The sequence below is a fragment of the Chinchilla lanigera genome, unplaced genomic scaffold (genome assembly GCF_000276665.1).
Source record: "Chinchilla lanigera isolate Chin_1 unplaced genomic scaffold, ChiLan1.0 scaffold00006, whole genome shotgun sequence".
Taxonomy (NCBI): Eukaryota; Metazoa; Chordata; class Mammalia; order Rodentia; family Chinchillidae; genus Chinchilla; species Chinchilla lanigera.
Genome location: NW_004955407.1, coordinates 20,465,343 through 20,480,349, shown reverse-complemented (window position 1 = coordinate 20,480,349; position 15,007 = coordinate 20,465,343). Strand labels below are relative to the sequence as shown.

The following is a 15,007-nucleotide window of genomic DNA, read 5'->3' as shown; positions in this document are numbered from 1 at the left end:
GATAAAATATCCCTTCTATTATAAAAAATACTTTCAAAAAAGAACAATGAGGAAATTATCTTATTGACACTAAGAATTAAGATCTGATTTATATCTAATATCAAAGTGTGACAAATTTATTCTTTCAGGAACTGTAACTTAATTTTTCATGTCTATGGCACAACTAATAATTACATACTCTCTTAATACTTGTATATATAGTTTCTTTTTCTGAAATTTTATGTTTGTTTGGTCTTACTCACTTTCTTGTGGCTGAGACACAATTCCTTACACCCAAAACTTAAAAGAGGAAATGTATATTTTGGCTCACAGTCATTAAAAGTTTCAACCCATAACTGGCTGGCTCTGAGGCATAATGGCATGATGGAGGGCCTGGACTGGGGGAAAACCGCTCACCTCATAGAACACAAGAAACACAGAGTGAAGAGGAGAGCTGGAAAGGGTGAGAGACTCTTCCAAGTCACACCTGCAGTGATCAGAGTCTTCAGAATAGACCCTGTCTCTTAACAGCAAGTTAGCTGTACCATCCCCACAATCCAATCACTTTTTAAAACTCTACTTGAGCTTAGGGATGTTTTAGATCTAAAGCAAAACATTCTTCCCCTGGAGCCCAAAAGAATCAAGTACATCATTTTATGGAAAATGCATTTATGCCATATCTAAGAGTTGCCAGACCCCTAACTTTTTCATGATTGCTGAAAAACCCATGTTCAAGGTCTTCACTGAGACTTAAGACTAAGTCTTTATTGTACACCCTGTAAATATCAAAATAGGTAAGCACTGCTGATATACAACATCATATAATAAACATGGTGAAAAGGAATAGTAAACATGGCAAAAGAGCAAAATGGGAGGATACAAAGAAACAGGACCAAACCAAGATGGCACACATTCAATGTTTAAATTTTAAAACTCTTTTTTTGGTTTTTCGTTTGTTTTTTGTTTTTGTTTTCTGGTACTGGGGATCGAAATCATGACCTCGCACTTGCCAAGCAGGTGCTGTTCCTCTGAGTTAAATTCCCAGCCCCTAAATTTTAAAATTTATTACAGAAAAAGACAGCTTGTTATTAATTGCCCTCAAATGTCCCCACCCACATCTTTGAATACACTTATCCCATCATTTTTTCCCACTTTCTGAAGAAGGTATGGAGGTCCTCTCCTGACAGTCTTCAGTTGCTCTGTTGTGATTGCCTATTTGTGCTTAATTCAAAAAGTTAACCCATCACAGCCGGTTTTACTATATAATACTGTTCTGTAAAATAAGAAATATACATTTGGTTATCATTTCCATTTCTTGGCTCATGACTCCTGAATTCCTTGACATTTCTTGGATGATAGGAGCATCTTCTTTTTAATGATGGCACTGTTCATAAATGTCTGAGTAGCCTCAGAATTGTGTCTGGTTGCCAGGAGAGCCAATTGTATCCCTAAGGGTTTAGAGTTTTTAGCTTTTTTTCCTGACCTCTAGGAACAAAAGAACATCTAATAAAGCATTGACCAGCAATTGCTAATGTGTGTAATAAATCATATATGTCTTAATAATGTGGCTTCCATAAAAATCTAAAAGGACTAGCTCTGGAGAATTGCAAACCCCTGAGGTTCCCAGAGAGTGTCAGAGGTCAACAGTACATAGAAGTGGTGTGACACTTCTCCTATACCTTGCTCTGTAGATCTCATCCATCTGGTTCTTCATTTGTATTCTTTGTCATGCATTTTGTAATAAAATGTTAAATATAATTAAGAAGTTCTGTGAGCTGCCCTAGCTAGTTAGTTAGAGCCAATATCAAGGTCAAAAGGATCCTTAACTGATACTCATGTCTGAATCTGGGACTCACAACAGGCATTTGATGTGAAGAAAGTCTAATGGGTCTGAGTCCTTAACCTATGAGATTGTACTCTAACTCCAGGCAAATAGTGTCAGAAATTAATTGTACGACACTCAGTTATTTTGTACTGGAGAAGCTTTATTGATGTACAGGAAAAAAATGAAAGCTAGTTTCAGAAAAGTATTTTCTTGAATGGTGAATTAAGTATTTAAGCATAAGAAAAATACTATTTTTTTCCTCTGTCTCAAACACTTTTGAAACTCACCAGATGGCAGCTGCTGAAAAGATGGAGATGCAGCTTTATATTAAGGTGCCCCAAAGTTAATCAATGCTGATACAGGTAACTAGGTGTGATGAGAAGCAGATGACTCTCACTGACCCAGAACACTACAGTTGCATTGTTCTGACTATGAGAAATGTAAATGTGGATGCAATGACTCCAACATGGCCTCATGAAAACATAAGTAGCCTGAACTGGATTGAGTAGGATGGTACTAAGAGGTCCTTTGGAATTTGAAGGACCGACTTCATTGAAGTCTCATTATTGTCAACTACTGAGCTGTTTTCCATACAGTAGATCAGTTGACAATTCATGGACCAAACAGTATTTGGGGAAACATAAAATTCACCCGAATCATGATATAAATGTTGTGCTGCAATATCTATGTTGACTAAATCAGCAGTGATCCCCACCAGTCTATATGTAATTTGGATAGTGTTAAACTTATCAAACTGAATAATTAGTTATAAATTCTGTTATCTAAGTCACATTTAGGTGTTTTAATTATGCAAGTGAGAGCACTGATACATGAGTTTTATGGGTGGATGTGGTTCCCCTCCACAGCAAGATAATCTTGCTGTCATTTTCCCCACTGACCTTTATGTGAATAGACATTTAAGTATTATTATTTTTTTAGAAATATTTTTTCTCAAAATAAATCTTAATGTACATTAATAAAAAAATAAGAAAAATTTAGTCTTTCAGGAAATACATTAGGTTCAACCTAAAACACTTAGTACTTACCAGTAACAAAAACATTCAAGTTATAGGGAAATATCCATGAGAAACAGTTTACATCCTTATTCTTGTCTTCAAATTCTAGGTTAAATTCCAAAGGAAGGCTATTAGATTGTAAAGATTATGTTCAAACGGAAACATAACTATAAAGGGCAAAATATTATTTCATGAGATGTCAGCTTTATTCTCTCAGTAGACTGGGAAAGGGCCCTTGTGAATTCAGCATACTGAAGTTTAAGTAAATACGTATTCACAACAGTGATTTAGAAGAGGCTGCTACAGGCTAATTATCATGTGCTGTGTTAAAACGAATAGATAGGGGCTGGGGATTTAGCTCAGCGGCAAAAGCGCCTGCCTGGCAAGCGCAAGGTCGTGAGTTCGGTTCCCGGTACCGGAGAAAAACGAAAAAAAAATAAAAAAATAAAAAATAAAACGAATAGATACTTACACTAAGTGCCTGATGACACTTGCTGCAATAATGGAATTTCATTAGGCAAAGTGAATTCCTAAGGTACTTTTACCTAAGCAGGGGAAAGGGTAAGGAATGATTAGGGAAAGAGAGAAAAGTGTTATAAGATTCATGAGTGAGAGCAGAGGTAAAATCTTAGACAAATGGAAGCAGATTGGAATGTTCTTTTGGATTTTGTCAATAGCTAACACGGTTTTATCTATTTTGTAAAATATATAAAATATCTAGTTTGCATATAATATATTTTTATTTATGTAGATACAAAGCGACACCATTTCCATTATTTGGTTAACTCACAAATATTAATTTTCTTTTTTAAAGACAACTAATAGTTTTCATCAGAAATGTTAATTTTTCCTGGTTGACTTAAAGATCTTCTTTTACTCTGTACATCCAATCATTTAGCAATCATATTAGGAACATTACTGTAAATAAATGATTGTTTTAAAAGGTCATAATTATGCATGATATAATAATTTAGTACATGCAATTTTAGGTGTATTAATTTAAATCTAAAGTATTTTCTTCAACGTATCTGACTAACATTTTGAACTATATACTCATTTATTAAGAGAATATATATATAATCAATAAATGATTCATATCTCAAATACAGCTATACTTCTGCTCATGAACTTCATTCATTCCCCATTCTGTGGAAAATGGCTGAGCTCCTGTTTGTGCAGGGAAGATGGCCATTTACATGATTGTCTCTGGAAATGGAGTTCATATAAAATCTTGGCCAAACTGGGGATACAGCTCAGTAGCACAGCGTTTGCCTGGCAAGAGCAAGGTCCTGAGTTAGATTCCTGGTACCAAAAAAATAAAATCTTGCCCAAAGCTTCTTTTTAAACTGAATTGTTCACAAACTGAAGCGTTCATGATCTAGGCTATCACTGTGTATTTGGACACATAAAAAATCTACAGAAGTAAGGACCAGAGAAGGGAAAAGGCAAAATATATTAGGAACCTCCAAAACCTAGAATGTCAGAATGGCCAATGAAATATGAAGGTGTGAGGAACATAATGATTATAAAATAGAATTGAAATAATTTACTACTATTACATATGAAAGACTGTTCTTCTGTTGGCCTCGGAGTGATACAGTTCTCTGGCTTTTACCATATAGAATTTTATGTTACCTAACTAACCCTAAGTTACAATTATAATATCTTGAGATGGGGGTAACGAACAGAACATGTAGGTTCTAATGCAATCACTTCATGGAAATGGGGTGTCCCATATGGTTTAAATCTGAAGTATCCCCCAAAGCCTTGTGTTTAGAGGAAGGGAACAGTCAGAGGGGCTGTCACTGAGAAAACAACCTGGGAGGGTGCATTCTGATTCCCAGCTCCTCTCCTCACTCTGCTTTCTGGCCACCATTCAAAGAGCAGCCTTCCTCTAAATCACCCTTTCACCATGTTGTTTGTGCTTTGGAGAGACCACGCATAGACTAGACCTCTGAAGCTGTTAGCCAAATGAATATTTTCTCCTTTAAATTGTTGGTATCAAGAATTATGTTGCACCAATGGGAAACAATCTAATGCAACATTTTTGTCCTGTCAGTTTTATATTTGTGGAATTCAGCCTGCTGTAGTGGTCACTTATTTTAGAAGAATCTTCCTTTCTGGACTTTTTGTTCTGTAGAATTTCTGCAACCACAGTAAACACAGAAACAAAAGCTTTGCAGAGACTGACTAACCAGCTGCCATTATTGTGCAAGGTTAAATCCCTATGATATGTATGTTTGATGTACTGTCAGATGCACTGGTGGAGTTTGTTTCTTGATCAGTACTTTTTATGCAGGTATGTTGAGTTTTTAAAAATTTATCTAGTTACATATTTATGATTATATGCTTTTCTCTATGTAGGTTATAATTTAATAATGAATTATTTAAACGTTATGAATACTTCTCCAGGATAATACCAGGTTTGTGATTATTAACCTGTGTGAGACAAAAAAAAAATAAAAACTTTCATCAGAAAAGTTGTCTTCAAATGTGCTTTGGTTAATCATAAGAGATATATAACAAATTTTATGTGGGAAATATTTTTGTCTTTTTTTATAAAGTGTATATTACATGTTCTTTATAGTTATATACATATTGACTGTATTACATTAATGAAATCATTATGAACTGAATATATATGTTAAAATGTAATATTTAATGTAAGAATAACATTTATAACATATTAACTAGAGTTGGCTTGCAAGTTATAAACATGAAATTAAAAAGAATTTCTTAGGTAGTAATGTTCCCAGAGAGCCTTTAGATTGGTCATAAAGGATGTGAAAGCTTGAGGTCAGTGTTATTACAGGAGCCAGGGTCCCAAGGGCAACACAAGTGCGAATGAATAGAATGAGGAAGTCATGGAAAAGGAGGGACAGAGCTAGACAAGAAACTGAGCGAGTTGGCGAGCTCATCTGTTGTTAGAGCAATAAAGTTCTAAAAGCTTCTGTCAGATTTGAAGGTTTCCTTCCAGAAATAATAATCATGAAGATCTTATCAATGCATTTATTTTTCTAGAACTATCCAAGAGTAATAAATATTTAATATGATACACATAAGTTAAAAGGGACTCAAAGGAAAAAGACAAGAAAAACAAACAGGAGAAAAGTAGAGAGCATGCTGGCAATTTAAAGACTGATACACCAGGAGATTAGTTATTAATCTTGGACATGTTTTCCTTACCTGCTAGCAAAATTTCCACTAGGCAGGTAAAATTCTATGAATTCCTAATACTTTGAAAACAAAATATCTAGGTTAATATTTAATACTTGCAGCTTTCTCATGAAGATGTTTTCTTCCCATACCTTCTAGTGGACACATACTGACATTACAGCTGCACAAACAGTAGCTCAGATGCATTACATAGCTACTTAAAACTACACTTGGTCAAGAGATGTAGAAAGTGCTTCCTCAGCCTTGGTGCAATGTGACTTCAATTACCACATCCTTTCTACTGCACCACATTGCTTTCTTGGTTCCAGATAAGTTTTAAAGAAAGTCCCCAAGGAGAATATTAAAAGAAACCAACAAAAACAAAAAAATCTAGACAAAATCAGTTCATATGCCCTGCAACAGTTACTTCATTATTAGGGAAAAATACATGTTTTGGTTCAAAAGCAGAAAATCTCAGCACCTGAGGCTTCTGCCGTACTTCCTGAGTGTGTCATGATAATGTTACAAAGAATACACTATACTCTAGAGGAGCAGGAGAGAATCTCGCAGGTTACTAGCCATTGGCAGTGATTTCTTTTCCCTATAATTTTGAAATCTCTATATTACTCATCAGTGTGTACAATAGAAAACATATTGTCTGTAGTAAAATTTTATTATTTGGTATTATACCATGTTTCATATTTTAAAAGCTGACATCATCACCAAGTTAGGGCATATGAATAATTATTTACTTTATTTTGTTTCTTTCTATCTTCCCTGAATGGCCTTTATTATACGTACTTCACGCCACTTCTAAATTATATTTTGAGTATGAAAGACTACAGAAATCTTTTTTTCTTTCTTTCTTTCTTTCTTTCTTTCTTTCTTTCTTTCTTTCTTTCTTTCTTCCTTCCTTCCTTCCTTCCTTCCTTCCTTCCTTTCTTCCTTCCTTCCTCTTTGGACAAATTGCCCTTGAGATATTTTCTTCTTTGTTTAACCATTCTTCCTCTGTTCTTTGGAGTGTGTGACCTCACAGTTGTACCATGGGAAAATAATGAATGGAGTCCTGATGAAGAGCTAGAACTCAGGAGTCAAGCCAAATTGAGACGCTGGCTCACCCAATCACTAGATCTGTGACTCTGCACATTTTAACTTACAAGAGTGCAACAGATAACAAAAAAGTTTGTTTCACAGCTCATGTTGGACTTACATGAGCATACATGCATGATTAGATCATGCATTGAATATATTTTAGCTACTAATAACATTTTCAGTTGGAGATATTTGAACCCTAATAGTCTTAACCAGTTTTCTTTTCCATGGATCTGAGATTTGTTCACTGAGCCACATGGAGAACCCCTGGGTAATTATCATAATTAATTTTAGTGCCTTATGTTAGGTTCATTCTATTTTATTAGATATTGATGTGTGATCTAATACTGACAATGGAGTGAAAGAGAAGCAATATTAAGATCAATATGGAAAGTATTGTTTTTCCTTTAAAAGAGAGTCTTAAAGGGAGTGAAAGTTCTCTAATTCCTCTCCGCATTTTCTCTTGTTTTGACTACTGTTCAATGAGGATTGAGGCTTGGAAATGCAGCAGTCCATGCACAGTAGTGAGGAACAGATCTTATGAGACATTATTTAATTACACTTTGTCAAATTTTTGGGTACGTCACATGAAACTCAATGGAAACAACTTCCAAATCTGTTTATAAAATATATTTTAAAAGTCCCACTCATTTTCTCAATTAACAGGCTGCATATACAAGGAAAGTAAAAAATTAAACAACATGCTCAGAAAAGATTCAGTACTGTCATTAGTAGTATATTTTTTCTTTAAGGCATTAGCACTATCAAAACTACTCATTTGTCATGAAAAAGAATGAGTTACTAAGTTGATTATTATGTATTTTACCAGATCCTTTAAAATTTCTTTTTCTTTCTTTTTTTTGAGAGAGTACCAAGGGTCATACCTAAGCAAACTCTATCACTGAGCTGTATCCTAGCCCTTTTTTCTTTTCTATTCTTTTCTTTTCCTTTTTTCTTTTCTTTTCTTTTTTTTTATTTTGAGAGAATGTCTCAAAACAAAGTTGTTCAGTTGGGGCTCAGTCTTATGAGTCTCCTACCACCACCTCCCTCACTCCTGGAACTACAGATGTGCACCACTGTGAATACTTTACCAGATTCTTTCAATTTAAAATTGTTCAGATTTTACTGCAGCAATACTATGTCTTTTAAATATTAATGTAGGATTTTTAGTCTTTTTTTAAGAAAGTATGTGACTATTAGATTGAATCTGAATTCTTCTTTGGTATAAATGTCAACTACACTTCTAATTACAAAAATAAACTTTTACTAACCATAAACAGTGACCCAGTAACATGCTAATTGCATTGGAGCTGTGTCATTTAAGCCACACAATATTATCAGTGCATATGTTTTATTGTTTCTATTTTTGTAAAAGAAGAAAATGCCATCTAAAGACAAGCAATTTGCCCAAGGTTATTTCATCAATCTGCAGTACATTATTAAGCACAAGCTTGTGAGTGGACACCAAAGCTTGTGCTCAGAGTTAGCGCATTTTATGGGCTGCTTTAAGACCAAAACAATTCCTTCTTTTGTGCCATGAAGTGATTTTAAAATCAGAAAGTAAAAGCAATGCACGAGGAACATTTAAAAATAATGTTCAACATGAGACAGGGACCGAGATCACAATGTCATCTGTGCAGGACTGGAGCATCTACAATCCAGAGTGAATCATCACTGTGAATGGCACAGTGGAAGCATGTGCCAGTGCTGAGGTAGAGATTGTGAAGAAGTTACCCTAGGCCTTTGAAAATGAGCTGCTGGCTGCTCATCAACAAGCCCATCTGATGCCAAGGTTGAACTGTAAAGGCCTCACAAGGGACATACATGGCCTCACAAAGAACATGAAAAATTACCGATTACTCCCCCTCTTGTCCTTTCCACCTGCATCATTCCACATTCTAGCCACTCCCTGAAACTCCCTGAAATGTATCGTTCCTTTCTTGTAAGTTTCCTAAAGTTTCTATACTTTCTGGGAAGACTGCTTCACAAAGAGTTCACTTGCCAAGCAGGATGTGGTTTTGTGGCTTAAAAGCTGCTCTTCCACCTGGTTTGCTGCTGACCTGATCCTACCCTGCGTGGAGGCTCTCAGTCAGTCGCTGGCCAGCTAGTAAAGGCTCACTTTTAAATCTCAATTGGCGATCCGTGTGCTCCGGTGTTTGTCGGTCGGTACCTTGGTTCGGTTCTGAGTCCAGAACATGAACCTCAGCGCACTTGGCACCTTTTCCCAGGACTGTCCTTGCTGCCTCCTTTAGCAGGACCCTGAGGGGGTTCCATCGCGATTCCCTTCCACCCATTCGCTACCCACTCAGGATACTTCCCCAGCCTGTACCTCCATCACCAGTTTGGCCTTTCCCGCATCATCAGTCCGACCTGGAACAGAAGATCGTGAATTTCTTTGTCCGGACCCACGCCACTGACGCCATCATCGGAAGAAAGGGGAGCACATTGGACAGCTGGGGGGTTTGCAGGGAACTCTACCAAAATTGCCCCGGCCGAAAGGCCAGGCCTCAGCCAGTGGATGGTCATCATCCCCTGGCCACCTCGAGCCCATTTCAAGGCCCAGGGAAGGATCTTCAAGAAGTTGAAAGAAAAAAATTTGTTTAACCCCAAAGAACAGGTAAAGCTGGAAGCCCACATCACAGCACCCTTCTCCGCTGGCCGGGTGATTGGTAAAGGCAGCAAAACCTCGAAGGAACTGCAGAACCTGACCAGCGCCAAAGTCACTGTGCCTCGTGACCAAACGCTTGATGAGAAGCAGGAAGTGACTGTGAGAATTACTCGGTGTTTCTTTGCTAGCCAGACTGCACAGCACAAGATTAGGGAAATCGTACATCAGGTGAAGCAGCAGGAGCAGAAACACCTTCAGGGTGTCACCTCAGCAGGTGAGGCTTCCCCACGCATCAGCAAGCAAGGGATGAATTTAGCCCTCCCAATACCTGATCCTTGACTGAACACAGCCAGCAGACCCGGAGCAAACCAAAGCCCATCCTGAGAAAGAAGTAGGCAGAGGCGCAGCCGCAGGGCCAGGAATCAGGGCAGAGAGGGGACACCGAAGGCTGGGGTCCCGGAGCCCCTGTCTGTCCCTCTGGCTTCTGCAGACTTCCGGGCATCAGCACCCCTCCACTTGGATCTCCCCAGCTCCCAGGACGCTATCCCTTTTAGCTGAACTAACAGGTGAATGCCCTCAAAGCAAAGCAATATTCACCCTTGTTTCCATTCTTCTTTTGTGGAAAATTGTTTCTGTACACGTGTGTACATATTTGAAGGGGAAAGACGCGACGTTTGTGGCCTGTGAGTTACACAGGGTGCTGGCAGCATTAATATATTTTAGAAATGATATATCAAATAACCCAACTAACTCCAATTTTCACTCAATTATTAATTGTTTTTTTCTTTTTGAACAGAAAGCAGGCTTTTCTAGACTTTAAAGAATAAAGTCCTTTGGAGGGAAGTCTAATGACATAAAAAGGAACATTAAGGACACCCACAGAATTCACCCAGAGGGAATTCCCGTGCAAGGACACTTGGCAGTGCTGGGTCGCCTGTGTCTGTCAGCAAAGGGGCTACCGTCTGGAGGAGGGGCCTGGCCCTCCTCACCTGTCTAGCTCACACGCATTTCTTTCGGCTTCACAGGTTTTAAACCGTTTTTTTGGCCTACTTCCATACAATTCTTTGCCTCTCTCTGTTGCTTTCTCCCCTACTCCATATGGACTCTTTCGAATTCCCTCGCCCCTCTGTCTCCATCCCCCATTCATGTACCTCCAGACAAAGCCGTGCTCTGAGTATATCACACAGAAGGAACACACGTGAAACACACAAACCAACCTCAGCTTACGCTTGGTTACTCAACAGACCAAAGTCAGTGGTGCTTGTCCTAGCATTCAGAAGAGGAAAACAGGAGTCCATCAAACCAACCCGTCAGCCAAACCAATAAAAAAATCCATAAAGAAAGAAGGTATTTTGTCTTTTTACATTTTGGTGTATAAGCTATCAATGTTCAGTGAAATGATTTGTTTCTTTAAAAAGAAAAATGGAGGACAATAATAATTTACATAAGGTTATTGGTCCAGGGCCTAAAATTTACAGATTTTTTTTAAAAGAGCACACCATAGAAGCTACCTCTGGTATTTTTTAGCTCAGCACCTTGCTCTTGTGTTTCTCTTAGAGATTTTGTAAAACTGATAGTCAGAGCATTTTTTAATTTTTTTAATAAAAATGACTTGTAAAAAAATAAGATAACAACTGTTAGCCTGGAGAAGGTGGCAGTCCAAGTGTGTGACAGTCGCTCTGAACTGTCTTCTGCTAGCTGAAAGCTGGTATGGCCTTCTTTCGGACAAACTTTGAAAATGTTTATTAAAAAGAAAAAAGACAATGGAGAGAGAAAATATTAGAGATGTCCTGAGTTCCAATAGGGTATGTGCCATTAGGGTTTTTTGTGCTAAAGGATGAACATGTACTGGTTTATGGGAACAAGGCATTTACCACCAAACTGCAATGGCAGGTCCTCTACAGCAAACAGTGTTCTGTGACAAAAAAAAGAAAAAAAAAAGGAAAACTTTTCAGGAAAAATACGTATCTCTAGCTAACAAGAAAAAAAAATAAAGTTCAGAATGAATGGGCAGGCATTTCAAAAAACAAAAACATAACAAGACATGTCCACTGTCACTGACAATCAAAAGGTGAAATTAATAAGAATTATTAGCAGTACCATACGTCATTTTCCTGCCCATACCTCTGATAACTTCAGTGTGGGGATACAACAAAACAACACTTTGTATTATAGCTATAATATTGGTAGAATGATTATAAATTGAAACATATATTCTAGAGGGCACTGTAAGAATACCTCAAGAGTTTTTGAAATTTTCACAAGTAATAGATCTAAAAATGTTTCTCCAGTTACTAATCAGAGGTTTAGTCAGAGATTTATGTATACTAATATATATAGTAACATAAGTACAAATAAGTACATGTAGCATAATTATATTTTAATATATACATTCCATATCATTAATAATATTGGTGAATCTTTAGTAAATAAAGTTTTAAACTGAATGTTTTTTCATATTTGTCAATATTCTGACTGTATCTCTTGGGTTAGGGGAGAGAGAACTAAAGTTGTAAAAATAGAATTTTACTTTTTAAATTTAGATAAATTAAGTTCCACAAACTCTGCCTATAGCGAGACATTAATCTTCACATAAGTTCTTATTGTAGGCACCTATAAATTCATACAACCGGTGCAGAGGCAGAGGAGGAGCATGGGAGTGGCACTGGAACAAGGCTGATGTGTAATTGAGACCTGACACGCCATGAAAATTCCCCAAATGTCCTAGATGGATGTGGTCTCTGACATCCCTTGCTCCTGTGAGATCAGAGCCCCAATTCAATGTTTAATATTTTTATTATTTTAGATATTGAAAAGAGTCAAAAGATAAGGTTGTCTTTTATCAATCACATTTATATTTAGCCATGAGATGACATTGGTTTTATATATTAATCAATTATTCATTAGTATAATGAAATAATTGAAAATAGATTCTTATGAGGAAAACATGTTGACTTACTCACAGTTTGGAGAGTGAAATCCCCAGGTCAGGTGGCCCCGTCATTTTGGCCTCTGACAAGGGCTTAATGATATCTAGCACCGTAGCACTAAAGCACACGAAAGAGATCACATCATCAGAAAGCCAGAGAGCAATTTAGAGATAAGGCCTGTTTCACAGCAACTCGCTCTCGTCACCCTTGAGTACCTCAGTGATCTCATGTCTTCTCACTAGACTCAGCTTTAAAGGTCCCACTGCCATAACGAAGACCAAACCTCCAACAAATGCACCTTAGGGGAAAACTTACATTTACACTGTATCAGTTTTTATTGTTATTGTTTCCCATTTCCTTTGAGCAGTTAAGAACTCAAGACATGTTCCTATACAATAGCATAAGTAATTTCTTTTCCAAGTATCTTAGAAAAATAAAAGTAACAAGTCTTATCATAAATTTCACGGAATTTCACTCCACCTGTGGGCACACTACACTGCCCATTTATGTTACATCCTCATGAAGAGACTCCAACAGGTATGCCTTGTGCTGCTCTACTGACCCCCGCATCTGCTTAGTACAGACAAAAAATGCCCTCTGGAACTTTGAGAGATATTTTCCATACACACAATGAGACGGAAGAGAAGAAAGGAGCAGCAGATTGACTGTTTAATCTTCCATCCTTGCACCCATGTTAGACAGTTCTGAAGTGAGATTGTTTGAAGCTGTGTTGGTGGATGTTGCCATAGTAGCATCAACCAGCTGTGTTTTGATGCTGACCTGCCACCAGATTGGTAGAACATTACTATGTATCTGCTCTCTCTTCTTCCTTACCAGACTTATTAAACCCTTCATTCTTCTTTCCCTGGCAATTCCATGTCAAACAATTGTTAGCACCTAGGCTCGCTGATTTAGGCTGGGATTTGTTTATTTAAACTCCCTAAGTTTTGCTGCCTTCTCCTGCAGGTCCTGAGACCTGGGGTTGAGCTATCTTTGTGGTTAGGGTGTCTACATCTTCCCCTATTCTCTCTTTTGTCCCAGATACTTATTCCATAAATGTGTTCCCACTTCTTCCTTTGAAACTTATGACTTTTGCTCATAAGATATAATTTCTGATTAGCATTGTTCAATAAATAAGCTGCTAGAATAAAAAAAAGCAGGAAGAATGAAAACATAGGTTAATAAATTATATTTTCCTGATATAAAGAAATTATTACTTCCTTGGATGAAGAAAGAGACACAGATACACACACATACATATGGGTGAAGATTAGAATTTAAGGTAAAATATAATAGTCTTAAAATATTTTCCTCTGGCTAGTAGAAATTCACTTGTCATCTTTATACAATTGGTACTTATTGTATTATTTAAGCAAACAACAATTTAAAATATTCAGAACTGATTTTGCTAATTATTTTTGCTATCTTGTGAGGGAGAAACTTGTAAGAAGTCAGCCTTAGTTATGAAGTAAGGTACAATGGAACAGCAGAACACAGAATTATACAGAGAACAACCAAAAATAAATTAAATGATTTAGTGTACAGTAAAAGAAAAATGATAGAGAATGGAATGCTAAGTTTTTAATGTATACTCAGGCCCATAGCTAACCTTAGTCTTGCCTAACCCCTTGTAATTGGATGTATGTTGAAGTAGAGATTAATGTGTTCATTCATTCAAAGATATTTCCTACAGTAAAGTGAGTCACTTTGATAATGTTTAATGTATCCAATAATTGTGAAGATATCATCTGTTTTGTTTATGCATATGTTTGCAGAGCAGGCATCTCATGTGCCTTGGTGAAAAGGGGAAGAAGCATAAAAAATCCTCTTTCCTAATACATCCATAGAAGGAGTATATCCATGTGATTTGGGTAAAATGCACCCAAGGTAATATTTACTAGAAGAGATTGAATAGTTCTGGCTGTACTGGACTCAGAATAAGTGCCTGAATCTGAGGAACAAGGTCTGTTTCTGGACTGAAGTATGATTTCTCTGGGAAGCATATCCTGACCCTGAGTCAAAGTCAAACTAACTAAACATGGTATTCACAAACACATTATCAGTGGGGATCAAAATGAGAAAGCATTGTGTGAGTCACCTTGGAAGTTCAGACACAAAGGGTGTCTTGGCAGCAGTACCAACCAGCCTTTGAATACTCCAGAACTATTGAAAGCAGCAACAAAGCAATGATCAGATTCTCCTTGTCACCTGCGTTTTGCAATAGGACTTCATGTCTCCATGCTAAAACTTAAAAAATTAGAAATAGACTGCAAGTGAAAAAGTTTAGAATTCTAGTAGGAAATACTGATTGTGACAGTGATGGGTAATCTTATAGAAAGTACTTCATAAGAAAAAAATAATTGAGAAGTGACAATCTTCATACTATGATTTAGTGAAGTAA

General features: G+C 37.0%; 1 pseudogene; it reads left to right on the top strand.

Annotated features, from left to right (window-relative positions):
* Nucleotides 1-363: 363 nt before the first annotated feature.
* Nucleotides 364-10,015, top strand: LOC102006542 (annotated as a pseudogene).
* Nucleotides 10,016-15,007: the final 4,992 nt, after the last annotated feature.